This window comes from Scyliorhinus canicula, chromosome 1 (genome assembly GCF_902713615.1).
Source record: "Scyliorhinus canicula chromosome 1, sScyCan1.1, whole genome shotgun sequence".
Classification (NCBI taxonomy): Eukaryota; Metazoa; Chordata; class Chondrichthyes; order Carcharhiniformes; family Scyliorhinidae; genus Scyliorhinus; species Scyliorhinus canicula.
In genome coordinates this window covers 294,538,974-294,559,687 of record NC_052146.1, presented here as the reverse complement: position 1 = coordinate 294,559,687, position 20,714 = coordinate 294,538,974, and the positions used below count along the sequence as shown (strand labels likewise).

Below are 20,714 nucleotides of genomic sequence, written 5' to 3'. Positions count from 1 at the left end.
TTTCCTCCCACAAGTCCCGAAAGACGTGCTTGTTAGGTGAATTGGACATTCTGAATTCTCCCTCAGTGTATCCAAACAGGCGCCGGAATGTGGCGACTAGGGGATTTCCAGAGTAACTTCATTGCAGTGTTAATGTAAGCCTACTTGTGACAATAAAGATTATTTTTTAAAACGGCAGCTGACCGACACCTTCGCAAGGGCAATTAGGGATGGGCAACAAACGCTGGCCCACATCCCAGGAACTAAAATATCATTGGCCGTGATCTACTTTAAGATGGTTTGACCCTGGCGAGAGAGAGGTGCTACATAAAAGCAGGTTCCTTCTAAGTGAGAGCCAACACTGGTTGAATTAATTCCCTGTGCAATGGAGTAAAATGAGAAGTGATTGTTATAACTTCTCGAAGAGCTTCTCTGGTCCCTGCCATCCATTCCCTGTGAACTGCGGGAGGTGTGAATGGATCTAATTGCACACAATACAATGATTGGGAGCGATGTTAAGGGGCGGCTGTGACAATAGGCAAGGAGCCGGGGAGAGGCAATCAGTCACTGCTCCTCATCAGGAGTGAGCTTTGGGTTTTTCTTTTGTTCAGCCATCAGGCTGATACAGACCCTGAGAGGGTGCAGCGTAGCAAGTTCAACACTCCTGCCTGATGAATTAGATAACTGTGTCAGTGTGAACACCGATGTTTGGGACTGATTAACTCCAGAGGCCCACTAACCTGCTGCTGCTGATAACACAGGGCATTTTCCGGAAGAGTGCTGCGGACAACAGGCTTCTGCAGCTTGCCACCACCGTCAGCACAAAGGAACGGATCCCCTGCGGCAGACTGAAGCCTCCGTTTTCAACGTTCCAAACTCGCCTATCTCAAAAGAACTTGCAATATAATGTCGGAAAATGATGCACTTTGGTAGGAAGAATAAAGAAGCCGAATATTATTTAAGTGGAGAAAGACTGCAAAAAAATTGCAGCACGGAGGGGATTTTGGGGGTCCTTCTGCATAAATCGCAAGAAGCTAGCATGCAAGTTCAGCAGGTAATGGGGAAGGCAAATTAAATGTTGGCCTTTATTTCAAAGAGGGTGGAGTAGAAGAACAGGGAAGCCTTGCTAACACTATACAAGGCACGAGTTACACCACACATGGAATACCGTGAACAGTTTGGCTCCCCATATCTAAGGAAAGATATACAGGCATTGGAGGCAGTCCGGAGAAGGTTCACCAGGCTGACCCCGGGTATGGGGGAATTTTCTTATGAATAGGTTGGTGCTGTACTCATTGGAGTTTAGAAGAATGGGAGGCGACCTGATTGAGATTATATCGGATTCCTGGGGGTGATGTGACCATCAATTCACAAGACACGTGGTTGGAAGTGAACAGTGGTTTTAATAGTCTTACAACAGAGCCTGCCTGCGACGAGATGAACTGGCAGCAGGCTCACGACTGCCAAGCTTTATACCTCCGGTTAGTGGGAGGAGCCATGGGTGGAGCCAAGGGTGGAGCCCAGTACAAACTCCTCATCCCCCCCTATGGGCAGAGCCGCGCAACTGCTCGTATACCGAGCTTACATAGACACAACACATATAATATGAAAAAATGAAAAATGAAAATCGCTTATTGTCACGAGTAGGCTTCAATGAAGTTACTGTGAAAAGCCCCTAGCCGCCACATTCCGGCGCCTGTCCAGGGAGGCTGGTACGGGAATATAACACAATGTGAATTACTAGATTGTGATTCACCACAGAGGGCTGGACGGGCTGAGCAGATGTCCTCGGCACCGTGAGTCATTTTATTAGTTTCATGGGGTGTGGGCTGCGCTGGCAAGCCCAGCATTTATGCCCATCCCTAAATTGCCCTTGAGAAGGTGGTGGTGAGCTGCCCTTCTTGAACCGCTGCAGTCCGTGTGGTGTAGGTAGATCTGCAGTGCTGTTAGGGAGGGAATTCCAGGATTTTGACCCCGTGAAGGATCGGCCGATATATTCCCAAGTCAGGATGGTGAGTGGCTCGGAGGGGAAAATCCAGGTGGTGGCGTCTCCACCCCAGGATTAATTGGGGTTTCCTGACAAACCTGTGGCTTTCAGGCGAGCAACCAAAAGCGCAGATTTATTGAAATAGTTTGCACAGTTGAGCGCAGCAGGATTTTAATTCCCGCCCTCTGGGAGGCCCGATAAATCTTACACCACCCTAAACAGCCATTTCAAATTTCTCCAGCTCTCTGAGCCAAGCACAGACTGAGCTGCCGGCCTGAATTGCTGTCCTTATGTTGGGAACAGCCCTGGGTTAAAGTGCAGAATTCTAAGGTCTTGTCTAGCCTAATAGCTAGGCCCACTCCATAACTAGGCCCAGTGCCGGTCAAGATCGATTCCTGTGGCCTGCACGACAACAGTATGTGCTTGGAATGGTCGTGTGAAATTCCTCTGTGCGCGATTTTAACTTGGGTACTAATCCACAAGGACTGAAGAATTTCACACCAGCACTCCGAAGGTGTTTGCTGACACATTCTCCTCACGGTCTGAGCTGATGGCAGTGAGAATTTTCAATAGCTCGCTCAGTGACCTCGCACCCACAGGTGGTGTTAATCTGCCTTCCTCTTGCGAGTTGCCTGTCTGAGGCGCCTTCCCACTTTTTTTTGTATATCTCAGCTGCAGGCCCGAGTCACAAGAGAGCCTCTGGCATTTAACCAAGTTGCTGTCGGATTGGAGCTGGGTCTCAATGACTCGCTTTCAAGGGATCAATTACCAGCCTGGGTTATTTGTGAGGGTATTAGCGACAGCTTTCTGCTGGAGATTGGCTTTGCAGTTGCTGGCTGCCAAACAGCCAGGACTTGGCGTTCTTGATGTATTTCAGCTATAGGGAAGGCAGTTTTAAAAACATTTTTAAAAAATTTAATGCAATGTGGGAGTCGATCGCTGGCAAGCGTTTGTTGCCCACCCAGAATTGTTTCAGAGGGCGGGTAAGAGTCAGCCATGTTGCTGTGGTCTGGAGTCACATGGGGGCCAGAACAAGTAAGGATGACAAATGTCAAAGAACAAAAGAAAATTACAGCACAGGAACAGGCCCTTCGGCCCTCCCAGCCTGCGCCGATCCAGATCCTTTATCTAAACCTGTCGCCTATTTTCCAAGGATCTACTTCCCTCTGTTCCCCGCCCGTTTCTGGCGGGTTTCTGTAGATGTTCGTTTCATGGTTCCCATTACGGAGGTTGATTTCACTTCCAGATTTACTTAAATTCCACCAGTTGCCATGATGGGATTTGGACCTGTGTCCCCTTGGGAATTCACCCGCAACCCTGGATTACCTGCCCAGTAACATTACCACTGTGCCACCATCTTCCCCCTTGGTGAGATTGGTTGGGGGGGGGGGGGGGCAGCAACATTGATATTTGCGCAGCAGCAATGCCGTAATCAGCCTAATGCTTCCGTTCCCAGAATCAGCAGGCCAAGTTGTAACCCCACCTAACGTTTTGGACACTATGGTCAATTTAGCATGGACAATCCACCTAACCTGCACATCTTTGGACTGCGGGAGGAAACCGGAGCACCCGGAGGAAACCCACGCAGACACGGGGAGAACGTGCTGACTCCGCACAGACAGAGGCCCAAGCCGGGAATCGAACCTGGGACCCTGGCACTGTGAAGCAACAGTGCTAACCACTCTGCTACCGTACCTTTGAAGAGCATCTCAGAGGTTTCGGTGCCAGAGAACACTGGCTGACTGAGAGAGGGCTGGCACAGTGGTTAGCACCGCTAGTCACAGCGCCAGGGACCCGGGTTCACTTCCGGCCTTGGGTGACTGCCTGCGTGGAGTTTACATTTTCCCCCCGTATCTGTGTGGGTTTCCTCCGGATGCTCCAGTTTCGTCCCACAGTCCAAAGATGTGCAGGTTAGGCGAATTGACAATGCTAAATTGCCCTTAGTGTCCAAAAGGTGAGGTGGGGTTACGGGGATAGAGCCGGGAAGTGGGCCAAAGTGAGGGTGCTCTTTCAGAGGATCGGTGCAGACCCGATGGGCTGAATGGCTTCCTTCTGCACTGTAGGGATTCTATGATTCTATGAGAGCGGAACTGTCCTTAAAAATAACCTTTGCCAACCAAATGTCAATACCCTTTAACAATAAAAACAGAAAAGACCGCAGAATCTCAGCAGGTCTTGCAGCAGCTTAACAAAGTTAATGTTTCGAGACCGTATGACTCTTCTTCAGAGTTCTGAGCGTTTCCAGCATTTTCTGTTTAATTCAGCATTCCAGCATCTGCGGTATTATATTCTTACTCCCTTTGAAGACTATTTGTCACCTTTGACAAATTGTAACTGGCTCTAAAGCAGCATTTACTGGTGAACCTGTGATTCAGTGTGTGAGCTGACACATTCAGGAACTATGTGAGAGAGATATTCTTCCCCAGGTATCTGAGAGGAACAAAGAACGAAGAAAAGTACTTCACAGGAACAGGCCCTTCAGCCCTCCAAGCCATGCTGCCCGTCTAACCTAAAACCTTGTACACTTCCTGGGTCCGCATCCCTCTATTCCCATCCTAAACATGTATTTATCAAGATGTCCCTTAAACGTCACTATCGTCCCTGCTTCCACCACCTCCTCCGGCAGCGAGTTCCAGGCACCCACTACCCTCTGTGTAAAAGAAATTCCCTCGCACATCTCCTATGAACCTTGTCCCTCGCACCTTATGCCCCCTAGTGATTGACTGTTCCACCCTGGGGAAAAGCTTCTGACTATGGGGTGCTGCAGGACTAAGGAGAAGGAGTGGGGTTTTCAGGCTTCGGACAAGAGATACATGGGCAATTGTGAGGAGGAACTCTTCAGGCAGTGAGTTGTCTTCAAATGCGCTGCCATGAGGCTGCTGGTAGTGGAGGTGATCGGTCATTTCAAAAAGAAATTGGATGGACACTTAAATGAAAATCGCTTATTGTCACGAGTAGGCTTCAATGAAGTTACTGTGAAAAGCCCCTAGTCGCCACATTCCGGCGCCTGTCCGGGGAGGCTGGTACGGGAATTGAACCGTGCTGCTGGCCTGCCTTGGTCTGCTTTAAAAGCCAGCGATTTAGCCCAGTGTGCTAAACTTGAGGGAAATAAGCTAGCTGTGGGGGTTAGTGCGGAGAAATGGGACTGACAAGAATGGCCACCTTCTCCTGCAACTGCGTGGGACTAATTGGATAGCTCTTTCAGATGGTTCGCACAGGAACGATGGGCTGAGTGGCATCCTCTGTGCTGTACCAGCGAAAAACCAAAACTTGATGACCCTTTGTTCAAAGGCCTGCGTCGTGTCATAGCTCCGTTAAACACTGCTAATTAGCTTCTGTTTGAGCAGGTGCTCAGTGATTTTGAAATCAGAGGGCGGACATGCAGACTCGATGGGCTGAATGGCATCCTTCTGCACTGTACGTTCTATATCTATATCTATTGATGTCACTCCAAAGGCAGCATTTGATCATGTTTCTGTTGTTCAAAACGATGAAGGGTTTATAAAACGGTGGAACTTTCTAACCCAGTTAGCCGAAAATAAGCAGGCAGCTTGGGAGACGAACGAACCCTGGACAACCAGGGGGTGACCGTCCCCCAAGTGGCCTTGAATGGGCGGTGCCCAGTGTTTCTTACGAAGAGGGTTGGGGTTGGATGGCAGATGAGAACCCGCAATGCACTTTAACAATGGAACTGTATGGGAAAAGGCCGAGGATTAAGATGAAGCGGTCAGCTTTTTCAGAGGGTTAGTAAAGGCACAGTGGCGAACGGCCTTTTGTGTTGCTAAGACCGGAGAATCTTAGATCCACAGCCAGAGTGTCAGCGTGGAGGTTACAGGGAGGTTAAGCAGATGGATAGAAGCTGGGAAGTTGAAGAGAAAGTAGAGCTCATGGCCTAATAAAGAAAAGTGCCTTGGGATGTCCCATCACTACATTGCTGTTCCTGTGTCAGGATGCAATACCCAATATTGAACACAGCAACCTCCCACAGACAGACAAATGACCGGTTTATCTGTTTTTGGAGTTTTAAAAAATTAATTCAAAGGATCTGTTCTTCGCTGGCGAGGCCTTCATTTAGCGCTCAACCCTAATTGCCCTTGAGAAGGTGGTGGTGAGCTGGCTGCTTGATCTGCACCAGCCCATGTGGTGTAGGCGCACCCACTGTGCTGTTGTTTGAAGGAATATATTTGGCCAGCACTCTGAGACAAATCCCTGATCTTCCAATAGTAGGGTCTTTCAAACCATCCAGCGGTAGTTGAGCGAGCTGACCTTCCAGCTCCGGGTTTGAAGGTTCAAACCCCACGACAGAATCTTGCCCGGCGTTCCACATTGCAATACTGTGCGAGTGCTGCAACTGTCCGTGGTGCCGCCAGTCGGATGAGACGTTAAATGGCGGCTCTCTCTGGTAGACATGGAGGATCCCATGGCGCTGTTTTGAAAAGGCTCAGGGAAGCAACCCCCCCCCCCCCCATTGTTCTCTCGAACATTTCCTCCCACCTCAACCAGCCTCCCGGAAATAGCCTGTGGGAGCTTGCTGTGTGCAATTAGGTTGCTGCGTTCCCCATGCTCCCAACAGTTTGAAACTGTTTCATTGGCGATAAAGCTTTTTGGGGGTGTTTCGTGGTTGGGGAAGGTGCTATATAAATTCAGGTCTTCTGGATTTTTCCAGCCCTGCCAAAGGCAGGTTCTCCGGCTGGCGAGCAATGCAAAAGGCCATTGACATCGGCGGGGCTGGAAGGCCTAGCTGGCGGCCAATGGCAAACCGCATTGGGCGGGGGATGGGGGGGTGGTGTTTGATGAAATGAAAATGAAAATCGCTTATTGTCACGAGTAGGCTTCAGTGAAGTTACTGTGAAAAGCCCCTAGTCGCCACATTCCGGCACCTGCTCGGGGAGGCTGTTACGGGAATTGAACCGTGCTGCTGGCCTGCTTTAAAAGCCAGCGATTTAGCCCAGTGTGCTAAACAGCCCCTTGAATGGGGCGTGTGGAAAATGCCAGCCTTTATCTACAAAACAGGAAAGAATTAAAGTTGCAAACCTAGATAACTGGAGGAAAGGGCTTGACCAAAAGGCTCTGGGATTTGATGTCAATTTGAAGCCACTTTGCTCACCTGGTTCTGACTCACTCACTCACATTGGTCACAGTTCTGTTTCAGCCAGGCTGTAATCTCTCAGGGGATCGGTGGGATTGCCTCAGACAGAAATGGAGGTGGGGAACTGATTGAGAGGTCTACGTACGCCTGACAGCAAAGGTACATGGGGGAGGGGGTGAGGAAGGGAAGGAGGGGGGGGGGGGGGGGGGGGGGAGTTGCCATCCTCTGAAGGAATTAATAAAGGAGAAATCGGGTGTTGAAGCTCAGGGTGGGAGAGAGAGAGAGGAAATAAAAAATAGAGTTGAGTTGTGAGCGATTGTTCTTTCCATTGTCCGAGGGGAAAAGGCTGTGAATAATGTTGAAAATAATGAGGTAGCGATTCTTGTAAGATCAGCAGGCGTTAACTTTGACGACTGTATATGTTCCAGCACACTGCCTCCCAATCCAGTTAGCTGGTGTGAGCGCAAGCGAACTAAGATGTTTGTTCGCCTCACATCCGAACTCTCTCTTTCTGCTTTTGACAGGTTTATTTAAAAATCAAATCAGTTCTGGCTATTTTGTGCTGATTGCACCTCCCACATTTCTCCTCGATCGCTGCTGCCCCCTGGTCTACACCTCCAGCACCCCCCCCCCCCCCCCCCCCCCTCCCTCGGTCTACACCTCCAACAATGAAGCTAATGGCTTGGGGGGTGGGGGGGCCTTGGAGCAGGGTGACCAACTCGCATGACACAAAATAAGAGGGTGGGGGGTGGTGTTTGATGACTCCCAGGATCAGGCGCCCACAGGCTGTCTGACAAATCAGGGCCCCTTATGGGACACGGAGCAAACAGTCAAAATAAGAGACAATCCCATGTAATAAGACGCAGCTGACGTGGGACCCGAAGGGAACATGCTGAATTTCGGCAGAATTTCCTGGCTGTGAGGGAAGAACCAGCCCGGCAAAGGCGCTATAGAAATGCAAGGCTTTGGGCTCGATTCGACCAAAAGATTTCTGAGGGCGCGATCCAACGGCCACGCTGCGACCAAAAAGCTCGCCGTGGCGCAGCGTAGCCGACAGAAGCCGGGAGAGCCCACTCCTGGGATCGACCCCGCCCGCATCGCCTTGTGAGATCCAAGGTGATCCCGCGAGACGTTGTGATGCAAATGGGCGGGATCACTTTTTGGCAAATCCGCGTATGAGAGCGAGACAGCTAGTCTCACTGTAACGTGCAGATTCCCGAGGTAGCTGAGACTTTGGGATTCATTCCCTTTGCCTTGGAGACCTTGAGTGAGTGCTGTTTGATACTGGCCTTCACAAATGGGGACTAGAAGGAACGGAAGTTGTGGGGGTCTCCCAGGGGGTCAGAGGCCCCCACCTGCATGCCCTTTTGGGCAGGGTGGTGCCCTGGCGCTGCCAAGGTGCCACTGGCAGCAACACTGCCATGGGGCAAAGTTGGCACTGCTAAGCTGGCATTTTTTTGTGTGCTGTCGATTGGGCGGGGCTGCCTGGGGGCGCGGTGGGTTCTCCCATAGTGCAGTGGGACTGGGGGGGGGGGGGGTTGCACAGGGGCCTCGGAGCAAAAATCAGGCCAAACATGGCGTCCTGATCTCTCGCTACACTGAGTAATTCCAGGGCGCGGAGCTCCTCAGTGTAGCAAGCCGGGCTATGTGTGTTCTTGGCCGCACATTCCCCGCTCAGGCCATTTATTTAATGCGAAGTACTGTTTTATAGCACTGTGTTTCATGGTGCTACAAGCGCTCGCTTTGTTCCCATTTATCATAGAATTTAAAATTTACAGTGCAGAAGGAGGCCACTCGGCCCATCAAGTCTGCATAGGCTCTTGGAAAGAGCACCCTACCCGAGGTCAACACCCCTATCCCCATAACCCAGTTACCCCACCCAACACTAAGGGCAATTTTGGACACTAAGGGCAATTTATCACGGCCAATCCACCTAACCTGCACATCTTTGGACTGTGGGAGGAAACCGGAGCACCCGGAGGAAACCCACGCACACACGGGGAGGATGTGCAGATTCCGCACAGACTGTGACCCAAACCGGAATCGAACCTGGGACCCTGGAGCTGTGAAGCAATTGTGCTATCCACCATGCTACCGTGCTAAGCTTCCATTTTGGCGGGGTGTTTCTCATCAGCTCTTTGGGTAAGATCCACACAGCCCTGCTGGGGAGCCCAGGGAATCCGGCGAATGCAAATTTAGATGAGCCAATGGCTTATTTAAATATGCTGATCTGGATCTTGCAAAGCGAGGGCGAGATCTGGATCGCCACGTCTTGCGAGGTTCAGTTGAATCTCACAAAACATTTTGAGTGTTGCGAACCTTGCAAGGGGCCTCTTGTCGCGACACCAAGTCGGGCGCGACGAGGCCGGGAAACCACGCCCTTAATCTCGAAGTGGGAAGGAATGACCGCCTTTTTGTTTTAACCCTTTGATGGCTGAGCGGGTAGATTCAAACGTACGAGTTAGAAGCAGGAGTCGGCCTCTCCGCCTCTCGAGCCTGCCATTCAATAAGATCGTGGACAATGTGATTATCTTCAGACTCTGCTTCCACTGCCTTTTGAGGAAGAAAGTTACAGAAAATCACGATCCTCTGAGAGAAAGAAATTCTCCTCATCTGTGCCTTAAATGGCCCTTATTTTGTAACAGAGACCAGGCGTAACTTCGCTGTGACCACAACGTGAGGCTTTCGAAAAGAAAACATAGAGCTGGGGGGGGGATCTCTTTTGGTGATAATTTGGGTTGAATATATGGCCGGCAACTTGGAGGGGGAAAAAAAGTGAGGCAAAAAAAAAATAAATCAAACTTTGCCCAATTTGCATTTGAGTTTTAATTGACAGCTGATTCCGTTCGGGACATGAATCACTTAAAACAGCAAGCTCAGAAAATTACCGCTGTCAAATAAAACAAAACAGCAGCAATTAACTGTGGCAATTAAATGCAGTCATTGACTCTGGTAATTAAGTGGTGTGCCTGCCTGGCTCTGGATTAGCGAAAGTGGAGTGATTTGCGACAACGGAAGGACAAATGGCCCACTTTTTAACCCATTCAAAGCCCATCACTTACACAGAGTTAAACTCCCCCCACAAAAAAAAGGAGTGTAAAATGGGCTTAGATTGCTGAGACATGTCTCTGCTTGTGTGGCTTTGGTGAATAGACAGGCAAGGACTCATGAATTCTTCATGAGTGTGGCTGGGTTGGAGCTGGAATGAGGAGGAACATCCTTTAGCTCGCAAGAGCACAACCCCCCCTTCCCCAATGTGGCTATCAGCTGAAGTGCTTTTTAAAAAATAATCTTTAATGTCACAAGCAGGCTTACATTAGCACTGCAATAATGTTACTGTGGAAATCCCCTAGTCGCCACATTCCAGTGCCTGTTCGGGCACACAGAGGGATAATTCAGAATGTCCAATTCACTTAACAGCACGTCTTTCGGGACTAGTGGGAGAAAACCGGAGCACCCGGAGGAATCCCACACAGACACGGGGAGAATGTGCAGACTCCGCACAGACAGTGACCCAAGCCGGGAGTCGAACCTGCGACCCTGGCCCTGTGAAGCCACAGTGCTACCCACTGTGCTACCGTGCCGCCCTCTGACTCCGACTCTTGTTCTGGGAGAAACTTCTGCCGGGAACTCCCAGTGATGAGGAAGAGGGCGGGAGAAAGGGAAGTGAGTCTTCATTTACTCCTCGGCTTGAAGAAGGGAAGGCATTGATTTGAGACGACATGCTGGGAGAGTCACTTACTGGGTATGTGGAGGGGGGAGGCAGGAGGAGAGTTGACAGAGACGCGATAGACTGAGCTTGCTTTGACCAGTTTTAATGGGGCTGTTACCAAGACTTGCAGGCAGGCTGGAGAGGAGCTGCGGCAGTCCCTATAGTCGGGGGAGAGAGAGAGAGAGAGAGAGGGAGTGGGAGCTGCTATCTTCTGGATCGACAAGGTTACAGAGCTGCTCCTGTCACAGCAACAAGCCTGCTGCAGGTGGGGTCTGTACAAAAACAGGTGCTGGTGCCTAAGGGGAGTCGCGTGGGGATAACTGGCTGCATCATGTGGAACTGGGCAACTGAAAGATAGGGCAGAGAGAGAAAACAAAAACTAATCTCCAGACAGTGTTATGGATTTCTAACTTAATAGTCAAAAAAGGATTTCCTTCCCTCGCCTTGGAGTTTGTGGGATTAAAAGAAAAAGCCCGGTGATGGAAAGTACAAGTGACGCGAGTGTAAAAACTCACACACACGGAGGAGAGTGGACTTGATTTGAGGTGGTTATCCTGGTCTCCTATGTGTCGGTTCGCAATGCAAGCGATGGACGGGTCTGCGATGTGAGTAAATGCCTTCATTTGATTGTGTGCTTGTTAACTGTGCGTTAACTGGGCTGGGGGGGGCTGAAAGCTGTTGACAGAGTGGAGCTGCTGTTGTTTAAAGGACGGAACTGTTGGATCATTGCAGTGTGGGGCATGGTCCTGGTTCCTGAGATTCCTGATGTACTGTCCCACAAGGACAAGAAGGAGGGGAAGGCGAGGCAGCTGTACCAGCCTGCCTGACACTTGAAGCTGAATCCTGCCAGCCGGTTAATACTGAGCGATAAAGCATTTCTTTGACACAGAGTGTAATCTGTCATAATTTCTACGCAGCTATTAATTGTGAGCTGTACACGTTTATCAGTGAAATGATCAAAAACGTGGATAATTAAGCCTGTATTGCTCCCACTAAGCCTCTGAACTTTTTTTTCTAAATTCAGTTTTTTTCCAATTAAGGGGCAATTTAGCCTGACCGACCCTGCACATCTTTGGGTTGTGGGGGGTGAGACCCCCGCAGACACGGCGAGAATGTGCAAACTCCACACGGACAGTGACCCAGGGCCGAGATTCGAACCCGGGTCCTCGGCGCCGTGAGGCAGCAGGGCTAACCATTGTGCCACCGTGCTGCTCACAAGTCTCTGAACTTTAAAGAATCCTCTCTCTCTCTCTCTCTCCCATCTCTCTCTCTCCCCCATCTCTCTCTCTCTCTCTCTCTCTCTCCCATCTCTCGCTCTCTCTCTTTCTCTTTCTCTCTGTCATATTCTCTGCAAACTGGAGGAATTCTGTATGGGGCAGGTAGTACAGAGTCTACCTCCCCCCTCACATGCGCAGTTAGGATTAGCGAGACGCTGTTTAAAACTCTGTGGACAGGTGTGCAATTTTCCTGGAGAACAATTGAGCCTGAATGGCAGAGTCAGCGGCTGATTTCTTCAATCTCTCAATAGAGAGCTTCGAGCTGTGGTCAGCGGTCCTGAGATGCTGCAGGTCAGAGGTGATCGGGAGGGACCTGTTTAGTGAATGCTACGAGTTCAGGTATTATTCTGCCACAGGGAGAATGGCCCCAAAGTAAATAAATAAATAATCGATTAAAATGAAGATGCATCTGAGCCGAGTCTGGTTGGGTTGGGAATAATCACCTCATTAATTGATCACAACGGACTGTCATTAGAGAGTCATTAATGGCTTTTCAGAAAGCACACTGGTAAGTCTGCAATCGATGGAGTGCTGTGTTAGCTCGTTGGATCAGTAGAATGTGATGTCCCGGCTTCCATTCAAATCACATATGGGCGGGGGAGGGGGAGTGTTTATGGGAGACGGATAGGGGAGGGGTATGGGGGAGGGGGAAGGAGTGGGTGATGGAGAGATTTAAGCAGGGTGGGAAGGGGGAGATGGGAGGGGGAAAGAGTCGGGGGTGGGAGGTGGAAGGAGGTCTGAGATAGTGAGGGGGAAGGAGTGGAGAATGGGGAGGGGGTAGGAATGGGAGATGGTGAGGGTGGATGAGGAGGGTGAGGGTGGATGAGGAGGGGGTAGGGTGGGAGATGGTGAGGGGGAATGGGGCGGATGGGGAGGGGTAGGGGTGGGAGATGGTGAGGGCGGTTGAGGAGTGGTAGGGTGGGAGATGGTGAGCGGGAATAGGGCAGATGGGGAGGGGTAGGGGTGGGAGATGGTGAAGATGGATGGAGGGGGGTAGGGGTGGGAGATGGTGAAGATTGATGGAGGGGGGATAGGGGTGGGAGATGGTAAGGAGGTGGCTGATGGGGAGGTTAATGAGATCAGAGATGGGGAGGATGAAGGGGTGGGATTTGGGGAGGGGAAGAGGTGAGAGATAGGGAGGAATTGAGGTAGGCGGGCAGGGGTAGAAAATTGATGGGGCAGAGTGCAGACAAGGAGTGGGTGGGTGGAGGGGTTGCGAGGGGGCAAGAAAGGGAATGGGAGAGGTGAGTAATGATGGAGTGGGGCGGAGGAGAAGGAGGGGTTTGAAGAGTGGAGTAGAAAGAGGGAAGGGGACAGAGTAGGGAGGGTAGGGAAGCAGGAGGGGGAGGGAGGAGGGGGAGAGAGAGGAAAGGGTGGGGAGGGGTGATTTGTAGTATTGGGACTAGTTATTTTCCTTTCCATGGTATAATGTAAATGTGTAAAAATTGGCTGTGGATTTCTTCAAGGTTTCCAATCAAGACCCTGAGTTTTTTATTCAAGGGGTATTGGGTGTCATTGGCTGGGCCAGCATTTGTTGCCTATCCCTACTTGCCCTTGAACTGAATGGCTTACTCGGCCATTTCAGAGTCCGCCATAGTCTGGAGTCACGTGTAGGCCAGGTAAACATGTAAGCAGATTTCCTGAGGAGCGTCAGTGAACCAGACGGGTTTTTACGACAATGGTTTCATGGTCATCCTTAGACTCTTCATTCTAGATTTTTATTGAATTCAAATTTCACCACCTGCCGCTGTGGGATTCGAACCCTCGGGTCCCCAGAACATTACCCTGGGTTTCTGGATTACAAACCCAGTGACAATACCACTAAGCCGCCGCTTCCCCTTACACTGAACATGTACCACACGGGTAAGCTGTGAGGGAAGAAAGGAGGGAGCACGTACCTACCTATTTGCATTAGTGTAGAACCATTCAAACCTCTGGATTTCCCACAGCGCTCCACAGCCAATGAAAAGCTTTGGAAAACTACTCACCATTATGGTGTAGGAAACACAGCCAAGTTTAGCACAGTGGGCTAAATAGCTGGCTTGTAAATCAGACCAAGGCCAGCAGCACGGTTCAATTCCCGAACCGGCCTCCCTAAACTGGCGCCTGAATGTGGTGACTAGGGGCTTTTCACAGTAACTTCATTTGAAGCCTATTGGTGACAGTAAGCGATTTTTAATTTCATTTCTGACAGTTTACGCGCAATAGGACCTCACGGACAACCATGAGACAATGGTCGAAGGCTAATCAACACCTGCCACCCCGGGGAGAACTCATTTGCTTTTCTTTGGGGTGCAGTTGTGGGATCTTCCTCATCCACCTGAGGGGGCAGACAGCCCCTTGGTTTCATTGGACAGACCGGTGGAGGCCGCTGCTCTGACTGAGGACAGTTGGCTCACCACAAGCCCCCGCGACAAAACCTAACATCTTCTTTGCCCGCAGTGCACGTCCCTCCCTCCCCAACTTTTTAATTTCCTTAGATTTAACAAAAATGAACGCTTTTCTTCCTTCTTCCAGCCACTTCTGTTCTATACACGGCTTGGAGCGTAGGTGACCTGCACCATGCCAGTGGTTGCCCTGCTCATTGATGGGACGCAGTGTGGGGAGGTTCTTCAGTGGCAACCTGGGAATGGTTCAATCCCGCTCCTTCCCACTCTCCCCCCCGCCATTTCCCACTGTCCTTGTGCCTGGGGCCCTCTGCTCAGTGGTGCAGACACATTATCTGACAATTCATGGGGCCATCCTTAGGACCCATGTACCACAGTGGGTTGGCGTCTCCTACAACCACAGAGTCCACCCAACAGATAGAAAAAAGAGGCAGAGACTATTTGTACAGGATTGGTCGGTAACCAGACAGCACAGATTTAAGGTAATTGGCAAAAATGATAGCGGGGGATGGAAGATTAAGCGGTTTCATGAAGTGAGTTGTGGGAAACACCACAGATTCAATAACAACTTCAATTCGATGAACAGTCAAAAAGGAAAAAGATTTACAGGAGCACGGGGAAAGAACAGGTGGAGTTGGACTAATTGAATATTTCTTTCAAAGAGCTAACATAGGAGTGATGGGCTGAACAGCCTCCTTTTGAGCTGTCTAATACTGTAATTCTGTCAGTCATATTTGGTAAAGGAGAAGAAATGTGAACCTGGACTGGGAGCTGTGGAAATGCGGATCTTTAACGCGTTGTGCCATTTTCCAACGGAGTGTTGGGTAATTATTGCCGCCCTGGACTCATGTCCAGTGATTGGAATAAGTCACTGTGTCTCTGCGCATGAACATAGCACAGTATCAGGCAGCCATGAGAGGAAGCAGTTCTTGGCTTGCCTAGCTGGCTATCTTCCGGCTCCGGAGATCGAGCAAGAGGCAGGCTTGGAAGTTGTGAGCTGCTCTCTCTGCTGAAAATACCAGTGGTAACATAAGCAGAGTTCTTTTACAGAAGCATTCCTTCCATTTGATATATAAATTGACCAGCCACTCAGTATCTCTGCCTTTCCCTAATTTTGGCCTCGACACACTTTAGCCCCGGTCACTGGTGGGCTGTGCCTGCTGTAATTTACCTCCTAAGAATTTGAAGGCCCTCTCGAAATCTCTCCAACTCACTCTTCTCTGTGAGAGCCCTGTTTAAAGCCTAATGCTTCGACCAAGCTTGGGATGATTTGCCCTACTATCTTCCTGCGTGGCTCGGTGTCAGCTTGATAACCCTCCTGTGAGGCAGCTCGGGGCGTTAAAAGTCGCAAAACAAATGCAAGTCGTCATTGTTAAACTTTGTGTGTGTGTGGGGGGGGGGGGGGGGGGGGGGGGGGGGGGGGTGCTGACGTTACCAAATGGTCCTCTCTGGGTTGCTGGATTAACTTTCGCTTCATGATGGAATTCCCAGAAGAGGAGAAGAAAGATCATCAAAGTCCGGGGGAGCTGCGGCCGCCTGCTTGTGTCAAACGCAAAGTTAACAGGTCACTGTGGCCTCTCGGATGTTGCTGGAAATTGGTTTCTTTCATCAAAGATTAAACTGCGTTTCTTCAGCCCAGAATGGTTATTACACAGCACGGGCAGTCACCAGGAGACAACCCGCATTTCCTTCTTGGTGCCTGACTGCACCCTATCCCCCCCCCCCCCCCCCCCCCCCCCCCCCCCCCCCACCCCACACACACCCACCACCACTGCACCCTCCTCCCACTCATCGTCCTGGTCCCATTTTTGTCCTCTTGATTTTGTTTTTCAATAGGCCTTTTTATCGCACTTTCCCTGTATAAGGTTGACGTCTGGAGAATTTTAATAGTTCCCCGCTATCTTTCAGTAAGAGCACATCTTCTGTCATGATATTCATTTCGGACAGCTTAATCTTTGACACGACCTCACGGCCTAGCCTCAAGTCCTTCATGAGGTGAGGTAAAATACAGATGGCCTGTTTAGTGCTTCACCAACCAGGTCGCCTAGCAACAGTGCCAGTAATTGAGATACATCTTGATGCCTGATCACATTAATGTTACTTGCAACCACATTTAGTCATTTTTCTCCCCCCCCCCCTTCCCATATTAGTCTAATGATAAGGATTGATTTTATTTACTGTTTGCGGAGCTGGTTTGCTCGACTGACCTTTAAATGGTGCACATCTGTTTCAGGGAAGCCATTTAATTGTTACCCGCTAATCCACAAATGTCCTGGTCATTTTTCATGAGGCCAAGAGCATCCTTTGGCGTGTAGATGGGCCTTTTCGTGTTTGGGTCAAGTGGATTTGGGTGACCCGTGTTCTCTGAGGTAAATGACCCCTTTTATCGGGACTGATGGTTTCCAGAGAGCTATGGGTGACAGGGCTTCTGTTTTATAAATCTGGGCCTTGACACTCGTAGTTAGTGTGTGCGGGGTATGGTGGGATGTTGATGCTCCTAGCCTTGTTCCGTCACTGAGCAGGTGGTTATAGGGTTTGTGTCGTATGATTCTCCACCGTTTCCCACATGGGGTGGTGGGATTTTCCAGCCCCCTCCCCCCCTTCCCCCGTGGCCTGTTTTGCGGAGGGGGCCTACCACCGGTTGTCAATGGGATCTTCCAGCAGTCCCACCACTGTCAACAGGTTTTCTCGCTGTTTAGCTCAGGGCTAAATCGCTGGCTTTGAAAGCAGACCAAGGCAGGCCAGCAGCACGGTGCGATTTCCGTAACGGCCTCCCCGAGCGGGCGCCGGAATGTGGCGACTAGGGGCTTTTCACAGTAACTTCATTGAAGCCTACTCGTGACAATAAGCGATTTTCATTTCATTTCATTGTTCCCACCCTCTGCGGCCAGGGAACCGGATGGTTCCACTGGCGTGAACGTGAGGAAGATTTCGGCCCCCATCTGTGATGCGGACCATCTACAAGAGGTACTGGAGCCATTTGTCAAGGATGCTTCAACAGGACCTTGCAAATCTGTGACGATCGTATATTTTATGTTTCTGAGAGCAATGCAGAGGTGACTTGAATTTCTGAATAATGTTTATTTACAGTTTATAAAACCTCTGTGATCACAAAATGCACTCATGTTTACAACTCAGTTTTTCGCAGCTTCTGCGGTGTCTGATTTCTTTGCTCTGAGCCCACGTCCAGGCTTACTCAATCAAGCACAGTGAGCATTGATCACTGCATCTCTGCTGCCTTTGTCCTTCTAGGTGGTGGAGGCCGCTGTAGTGTTCAGTGGTTCGATTGTTCTGCGTTTGATTATGTGGGTCTGGTCATTGATCCATGCTCACTGTGCTTGGTTGGTTAAGCCTTGGTGTGGGCTCTGGGCCAAGGGGCGGGAGTCTCCCATATGAGGTGGGGGGTCCCGGCGGGACGGAGTGGCGTGAACCACTCCAGCATCGGCCCGCCTCAAAGGTGCGGAAGGCCTTTGGCACCACGCCAGCCGGGGCCGAAGGGTCTCCGCCGGCTGGCGTGAGTCCGGGTATGCGCGGGAGCGTCAGTGGGGGGGGGGGGGGTGGGTTCACCTATGCGTCGGCCATCGTGGAGGCTGACACGGCCGGCGCGTAGGAAAAGAGTGCCCGCATGGCAGAGGCCCGCCCGCGGATCGTTGGGCCCTGATCCGGGCCTGGCCACCATGGGGGTACCCCCCCGGGGGCCAGATCCCCCCCCCCCCCCCCAGGACCCCGGAGCATGCCCGCGCCGCCAGGTCCCGCCGGTAAGGAACCTAGTCTAATTTACGCCAGCGGAACTGGCAAAAAAACAGCGGGACTTCGGCCCATCGCGGGCCGGTTAATTGCCCGGGGGGGGGGGGGGGTGCCGCTGTGAGCGGCCACCGACCGACACGGCGCAGTTCCTGCCCCCGCTGAATCTCGGGTACCGGAGAATTCGGCGGCCGACGGGATTCGTGCCGCCCCCCCCCCCCCCCCCCCCCGGCGATTCTCCGACCCGGGGGGGGGGGGGGGGGGGGGGGGGGGGTCGGAGAATCCTGCCCAAGAAAATAGACACCACGGAAGCTGCAAACAGAGGCGTTTAAAATTAGGAAAGGTTTTGATGGGGTGAATACAGAGAGAATGGGCTGGGTTCCCTCGCCCCGCCCGCCGCAAGAACATCACGGGCGAGCCGCGCACAATGGAGATCTCCACTGACCTCGGGCGGGATTCTCCGGTCACTGGGCGGATATGGCTGGAGAATCCCGGGCAACGTTTCTTCCTGTGGGGCAGAGCATAACTACAGGTATCGATATAAGATAGTCACCACGTAATCCAATTGGGAATTCAGAATAAACTTCATTAGCCAAAGAGTGATGAAAATGTGGAACTCGCTATCTGCCACAGGGGTAACCGAGGCAAATAGTTCAGATGCATTCGAAGGAAAGCTTGGAGTCCATGAGGGAGAAGGGAATGGAGGATTAAGATTATAGAGTTCGATCAAGAAACATGGGAGGCGCAAACGGAGTATAAAGCCAGCATAGCCGAACCGGGCCGAATGGCCTGTTTATGTGCTGTATGTAAATGGCTCTCAGCATACAGAAACTAGGAAGTGCAGCCCAGAGCAGAGTGGATCCTGGGATATCTCCTCGCACCCCTGTCAGTCGCTCGTCCTTTTAAATTAACCAGGGAGGGAGGAGCCGCCGTGGGATTTGAACTCATGAGCTGCTGGTTTCGGGCCTGCATCGTTAGCCGACTTTTTATTTCTTCATAAAGGTAAATTACTGCGGATGCTGGAATCTGAAACAGAAAATGCTGGACAAACTCAGCAGGTCTGGCTGCCTCTGTGTACAGAGAAAGGAAGCTAACCTGTCGAGTCTGAATGACTCTTTGTCAAAGCTAACTCTTTTGACAGAATCATCCAGATTCGAAACATTAGCTCCCTTCTCTCTCCACAGATGCTGCCAGGCCTGTTGAGATTGTCCAGTATTTTCTATTTCTGTTTTTATATCGTCTTTCATTTCATTTCATTCATTGTTGTTGAACTGAGTGACTTGCTCGGCCATTTCAGAGGGCAGTTAAGAGTCAGACACATTGCTGTGGGTCTGGAGTCACATGTAGGCCAGACCGGGTAAGGACGGCAGATTTCCTTCCCTAAGTGAACCAAATGGGATTTTACAACAATCAGTGATATTTGTCATGGTCACCATTACTGAGACTAGCTCTATATTCCAGATAGAATTCCGTTTTGGCTGAGATTGAAAGAGAGTGAGAAATCAGTAACCTTTCAAAATCTGAATGTTCACGCTAGTTTCCGTCACTGCTGTTTGGAATGTCTGACCTTTTCCGGCCTACATTGTGGGACACACGTACATGGACCTGGACCACACCTGTATCGTTCTCTGTTGTTTTGATGGTGGGGTTAAGGTGCCTAAAATAAAGTTCGTTCACCTCTAACATTGTTAATTTTGGGACAGATTAGAGTTGAATGGATATTGAAGCAAACAGATTGACACCTGTTAAATTAGATGAGGAGCAAGCCCACCAACGACTCTACTTTCTCAGAAGACTAAGGAAATTTGACATGTCAGCTACGACTCTCACCAACTTTTACAGATGCACCATTGAAAGCATTCTAGCTGATTGTATCACAGCTTGGTATGGATCCTGCTTTGCCCAAGACCGCAGGAAACTACAAACGGTCATGAATGTAGCCCAGTCCATCACGCAAACCAGCCCCCCATCCATTGACTCTGGGCGGGATTCACCACAATCAGTGAATAGGCCCGATGCCAGCGCCAATAACGGCACGAACCACTCCAGCGTCGGGCCAACCGGAAGATGTGGAATTCTCCGCACTTCCGGGGGCTAGGCCGGGGTCGGAGGGGTTGGCGCCGCACCAGCCTGCGCCGAAGGGACTGTGTGAGTTAGCGCATGCGCAGAACCGCCAGCGTGGTTTAGCGCATGCGCAGACCGGCCGGCGTATTCTGGCGCATGCGCGGGGTGGGGGGGGGGTGCCTTCTCCGTGGCCGGCCATGGCGGAGCCCTACAGGGGCTGGCGCGGAAGGAAGGAGTGCCCCCACGGCACAGGCCCGTCCGCAGATCGATGGCCGCCGATCGTGGGCCAGGCCACCGTGGGGACCCCCCCCCAGGGCCGGATCCTCCCGTGCCTCCTCGAGGACCGCACCAGCCAGCCAACCAGCCAGGTCCCGCCGTGTGGGACCATGTCCAATCCACTCCGGCGGGACTGGCCAGAAACCGATGGCCACTCGGCCCATCGGGGCCCGGAGAATTGCCGGGCGGGGGGGGGGGG

At 51.2% G+C, this 20,714-nt stretch overlaps 1 protein-coding gene across 1 annotated transcript in view; it reads left to right on the top strand.

Moving 5' to 3' along the window:
- Window positions 1-20,714, top strand: part of kif26ba (kinesin family member 26Ba) — a 383,305-nt gene that overhangs the window by 211,473 nt on the left and 151,118 nt on the right.